Source organism: Moschus berezovskii, chromosome 4 (assembly GCF_049115385.1).
Source record: "Moschus berezovskii isolate FMDL1 chromosome 4, NW_MosBer_1.0, whole genome shotgun sequence".
Lineage (NCBI taxonomy): Eukaryota > Metazoa > Chordata > Mammalia > Artiodactyla > Moschidae > Moschus > Moschus berezovskii.
In genome coordinates, this window is record NC_142463.1 from 41,192,477 (window position 1) to 41,198,476 (window position 6,000).

General features: G+C 50.5%; 1 long non-coding RNA gene across 4 annotated transcripts in view; it reads right to left on the bottom strand.

Annotated features, from left to right (window-relative positions):
• LOC129540352 (uncharacterized) overlaps positions 1-5,021 on the bottom strand; it is a 29,161-nt gene extending 24,140 nt beyond the window's left edge. The window contains exons 1-3 of one of the 4 annotated variants that reach the window (XR_016037199.1): positions 4,198-5,000; positions 3,620-3,691; positions 357-446 (exon numbers count right to left, since the gene is read on the bottom strand). This is a non-coding gene — a long non-coding RNA (uncharacterized LOC129540352). Of the gene's footprint in view, positions 1-356; positions 447-2,915; positions 3,692-4,136 lie in introns of those variants that run through there. The other 3 variants (XR_016037200.1, XR_016037202.1, XR_016037201.1) reach the window with 3 other exon arrangements.
• Positions 5,022-6,000: the final 979 nt, after the last annotated feature.

Below are 6,000 nucleotides of genomic sequence, written 5' to 3' on the forward strand. Positions count from 1 at the left end.
AGCGTTCTATTCTATGGGCCTTTCCCCTTTACACATGTACTCAGCAAACACACTTGTAGTCCAACTATCAACTTAATTCACTTTTGGATTTTGCTTGAGATTTAATTTTTGCCCCAGATTTTGTTCACAGTCTGCTCACAAGTCAGCTTTACTTCATTTCACCTTTGTTATCATATTCTTTTAGAATAACCAGTTAGAAATATACCAGCTAACTTCAAAATGATCCACCCCTAGCTAACCATCTCTAAAAACTCTGGTCTGTGATTTCCTCAGCACTGCCATTTAGCAATGCTGGCTCTTCTCAAATTCCTGTAATTGACAGCTGAAGGGGGGCCATACCAAAGGCATGCACTGACCTCCACTTCTAGAGTCTTGGGCTGGTGCAGAAACACAAGCATAGTCATCCCTTCTGCAGAGTCCACCACTCAGAGCTTCTATTCCTACATCTGGAAAAGGAACACATTTCTACTTGTAACACATGGAAAAGGAACACGTTTCTACTTGTAACACAGGGGTACTGCATTCACTGTGACGTGCTGGATCTTAAACTGTGATTTACTTTGGTTCTGTTTACATCTGTTTTCCTCAAGTCTACAGTCTTGTCCCTGAAGTCAGAGACTGTTCTCTTCATGTCCCTTCACAAAATTAATCACAGTCCTTCCCACAAAGTGCAAGCTCAACAAATACTTGACTGGTTCACGGACAAACTTCTTCATTTCTCAGGGATTCTCTAAACAGGTTATCAACAAAAGTATATACTGAATTCCTTGGTCTATATGTCAACAGGCAAGGTACTTGATAGTTTGTCATCTGTAAAATGAGGGAATAGTACTAAATGCCCAAGTCCCTTCCAGTGTCTTTACTGAACCTCAATAGACAAAACCAAACTCCGAAGATATCAACATTCCATTCAGGTCAACATTATGCTTTTTTCGAGGAAAGGGGTCAGCAACTTTGTGAGCTTGATTCCCACCAGAGGAGCTATGGTGTGGGGGCAGAGAGTAAAAGCAGAGAAAGAGAAAATACAAAAAAGTGCGTGGCATCACTAAGATGTCACCAGGTGTCACAACTGCAGCATCAAGTGCCACACACTCTTCCCTGCTATAGTTTGGTATTCCCAGAAACCTTTCACAAAAGCAGGTCTGGCCAGATATGTTCGTCTCTAAATTTTTTCACAATACCCCTAACTAGCCCTTCCAATACCCTGGACATTTTTACTGACCTTCCTGAGCGGGGCACGCCTCCTGCAGAGAAATCTGCAGGGCCGTCACTATTATACTGTACTTGTACCGTATAATACTTTTTTGTACTGTAATAGTAACTCTTGAGGAGTCCCCAAATCCACATGGAAAACAGCAGGGCAAAGTAAATGGCTGACAAATATGAAATAACTGTATTTCCTACAGTCACCTCTTTGGAAATTAAGCCCAAAGAAAAAAGGAGTGATATCGTAGACCAGTGCTGTCCCAAATAAGCAAAAAGCAAGTCATGTTTGCAATCTTAGATACTCCAGTAGTCACATTAAAAAAAAAAAAAAACTAAAATATAAACAGGTTAAATGACATTAACAACATACTCTCTTAATACAATACACCCAAAATATTTTCACTGGAACATGTAATCAATATAAACATTATTAACGAGACATTTTACGTTTTTGTACTAAGTCTTTGAAATTCAGGGCATATTTACACTTAACACATCTCAATTCAAACACTAAAATTTCATCAGAAATAATCTGTAGATTTCATAAAATTCACAGCTTAAAAAGTAGACATATACACCCAACTTCCAAACATAATGAACTTTTCCAAAAAACCAAACACCAATTTTTAATTTAAAAATCAGTTCCTTATCACCCTAGCCAGATTTCAGGTGCTTGACAGCCACACATAGCTAGTGGCTACTGCACTAATACAGGTACAGAAGATCCTGTCATCTGGATTTTTTAAAATCAGAACCCTTCACCCAGCAAGTTATTCTACAGCACTCACCAGTTACTCGAATGATGCCAGGTATTTTCTGCCTTCCTAATCTTTAAGTTAATACATCAGTGATGATCACTTATTAAGAAGCCCTTTCTAAAGAATAAACAACTCTTTCAGCTCTGAGAATTCAGGGAAAAATAAAAATGGAAACATCATGATTCAAAGATACTAAGTTAACTTTCAAGGTAAAGGTGGAAAATCCTGCCATCATTATTTCTTTGTCCAGGATATTAGTCACCCTGTAAAAGTTACAGGCCTTGTTTATAGTAAGCCTCTCAACTTCCATACTCACCGCAGCTGTCACTGCATCCTCAGATTCCTTGCCTTCAAGTGTTCCCTCCTACCCCCCCACCAACCTCCTCTCTCTCCAGCAAAATCCCTAAAACACATTCTAGGAGCCCCTCTTTAATTCATTCCAAAAAGTACTTGTTACTGTTGACATACTGAAACACATGAATAATTCAATAAACGAATCTCAAACTATTCCATTAATCATTCATCGGCTTAGGTACTCAACTTATCTTGGGAAAAGCTTTTCTGAATACACATGGAAAGTATCGCCAGACCCTTCCCCAAAGGAACCAATTACAAACACTGCAGCTTTCTCTCCGCGTGTCAAAGTTCAGTGTTTCTCCTGCAGCTGACTTAAAAGTTGATCTTCTAAAAGGAGCTGGATTCCTAAGGTAGTTCTATTTTGAGCCTTCTTCCTGTTCTGAAGCTAAAGTTGGAAGGGCTTAGGTGGTGATGTCATGGAAGGGAGACTGCTGGCTTTCATTGAAGGGTCTCCTCCAGCACCTCTGGGGGATGCTCATAAAGGGGACCTAAGGGAGAATGTGCACCTCTCATCGCTTTCCCCCACCTCCTTTCTGAGTCCCAGCTATTCATTAGCCAGCAAGAAAACAAGTTCAAATAAGCGTGCAAACATATTTTAATTGTCAAGCATCTCAAAAATGGAAAGACTGAGAATGAAAATGTCTCACGCTAGGGAAAAGGGGTGACATCTCTTTTTCCACACCTCCATCCCCACCTAAATATCTATCATAGGACTAGAGGCAAAAATGGGGAGCAGCTGATAAGAAAAATAAAGAGATTATAAATGCAGAAGGCTGGAAGAGGAAACTGCTGTTGGGGATACTCAGGACAGAAAGAAGACCCCTGGGTCCCCTCTCTTCCACTGTTTCCTCCTCCCTTTTGGAATGGTTAGATTTAGGGCAGGGTGTGCCTTCTGCTTGGGAGGCGTATTTGGCTCCGGAGAACCAAGAGGGGCCAGGGTGGGGCCCAGAGAAAGAGAGCCAGAAACTGGTTACTCAGGCCAGATTCTGGACTAAGCTCTTAGCCAAAGAATAGAGGGGGCAGATTCCATCGTAAGACCCACTGGGGAACGAAGAACGCACACTAAGCCCAAGGAGATCACTTCTTTTTGTCTAAACCCAGCAGTTAGTTGCTGGTTGTGAGCTGCAGGTCCAGAGGCAAGAAAAAATCCCGATATATCTGTAGACAACTTGCTGGGGTGGGTGGGGGGATGGATGTGGCCGGCGCAATCGGCAGGTGAAAGCAGCACTTTCTGGCCAATTCTGGGACGGGAGGGCTGGTTAACAGCTTTGGGAAAGCTGGTCGGTTTCTCAGCTCACCTCTCCTCCAAAGCGAGGAATAAGCACAGGTGTGGTCCTTCTCCAAGAAGGTGGCAGCTGGCCTGCGGGTAGCTGAGTGAGGGAAAAGATTCTTCGGAAGGGGTAAAGCAGGGGTTACGCCCATGGGGTCAGCTACGGCCCCCGGGAGCAGGCGATCTTCGCCAAGTCCCCTCCCCCTTCTTGAAGAGCGACCGAGGCCGGCGTAAATTACAGCCACGCACCCCTCCTTCCCCAATAATGCTTCTAATAAAAGGAACAGCCTCTCATGCCTACACACACACACACACACAAACAACTGCAAGCTCTGATTGATGGAAATAAACAGGTGAGCCCCGAGAGGAAGCGGGAAAAGATCGGGGATGCGAGCACGAACGTGCGGAGAAATCAAGGCTTCCCCGCCCTCCCCGCACACCCCTCCCCTCTCGCCCCGGAGAATCTGCGTGGCAGGTTGTAAGCTAAAAATGCCACTCAGACAGAGCCCCCCATGTCCCCGCCCCGCGCCCCTTCTCCCTCCTACCCCAGGGTCCGGCGTCCCGGCCTCGTGGTAGCGGCCGGTGCCCGCGCCGCGCGGGGCTCACCCTCGCCCCGGACCGCCGCCGCGGGGACTCCGGTCTTCCTCTCTGCTCCCTCCCTCCTCCTCCTCCTCCGCCTCCTCCTCGCAGACTCCTCCCGCCGGATCCTTCATGTAAACAACATCCAGGCTCTATTTACAGTCGCCGCCGGACGGCAAGGGACCCACGCCAGCTGCCTGGAAGCAGGCGGGGGTGGGGGAAAAGCGAGTGCGCAACACTTACACACAGCCGCCCCGCCCCTCCGCGCCACTGCCCCGCCAGAGGGCCGGAGCGGGACGCCGGGGGTCTCCCCGCGCCCTCGCTCAACCTGCGCCGCTCCCGACACCCCAGCGAGGGCCAGAGGGAAACCGCGGAAATGCCGATGGGCGAGGTCGCCCCCCCGCCCCGCAGGGGAAGCAAAAACAAAAAACCAAAAACATCCCAACCACAACAAAACCAGCCCAGCAGCACACTCCAAGTGCGTGCGGGGTCCCAGCCCGCCCCGGCGCCCCGCCGCCTACCCCGAGGTGGCGAGCTGCGCGCAGTCCCCCGCGGAGGCTGCAGGGCGGGCGCCGGGCGGCGGCGCGCCCTCAGCCCCAGCCGCCGCCGCCGCCTGGCCCGCCCCCCGCGCGGCCGCCGAGCCGGCCGAGCCCCGCGGCGGCGTGTGCGTGTGAGGGTGCGCGCGTCGCGGCGGGCCTCGCCGGAGCCGCTCTCCTCGTCCCCCGGCTGCCCGAGCCCCCGGGCGGGCGCGCGGGCTCCGGCGCTGCTAGGAGCGGCCCGGCCAGCGTTCCACCGCGCCGCAGGGGCGCGCACACGGACGTAGACGCTCGGCGCACCGAGCCCCGCGCGGCCGCACGTCTCCCGCCGGCGCCCCGCCGCCCCCGCGCCCGGCACGCCGCCCCCACACCCGCCTGCGCCCCCGGGGGGGGCCCTGGACCCCCGCTTCCCTTTGTTCTTCCCGCTATTTGCATGAGGATTATCTAATGACGCAGCAAGGATACAACGTGCTCGCCACAACGTGACCGTCGCCATTTTTCTGTTTTTATTCTATCTCTGCCATGTGATAGATGGGGGGGTGGGGTGGGGGCTGGAAAAGAGAGACTGGATTTTAAAAAAAAAAAAAAACTTCCGGGTCTCTTGACCGGGAAGGGAGAAAAACAAAAGGGAGACGAGACACAACTCCACGGGAAGGATGTTTGTGTGCGTGTGTGTTTGCGTGTGCACGCGTTTGAGCGCCCTTCCTTCTGCTCGGGGAAGGGAGGCTCCCGGGGCGGGCCCGGAGCATCCTCCCACCGAGGGAGCCCTCTGACACCGGTTGGTCCAGATCGACCCCTCTAGCCGAGGCGGTTACGGGTCGCGATCCTACACCAGCAGCCAGCGCTCTGCGAAGCTGTCAGTTTGGTCCATTCTGGCCGCCTCCACTTGCTGGTGCGCCCCGGAGCTCGCGCTCTCGCTCGCAGGCGGGTGTACCTTTCTGGGTTAGGTGCAAAGAAGTCTCACTAACACGAGGGAAGAAACGATCCAATTTAAAGGCTACCGTATTCCCCAAGTTTTAAAATAGTTTGCTTCCCTGCTGTTGTGCATGACAACCTCGTGGCAACACTAGGCAGAATCTAATATCAGTTCGAATCTTTCCTTCCTCTCTTTTCCTTTTCTCTCTCATCCCGAAGTGGAACACACCCTTGGGTGGTGTTCCGAGGGGTTTGTCAGGAGGGGACCGACCTTTCCTCGTGGATTGACTTATTTAGAAAGATCTTAATAAATGGTTGTTCAGGGTCAGGGAGCATTGTTTAAGAAGACTGTTGCATGGAGCAAGGTGGATTCGCGTTA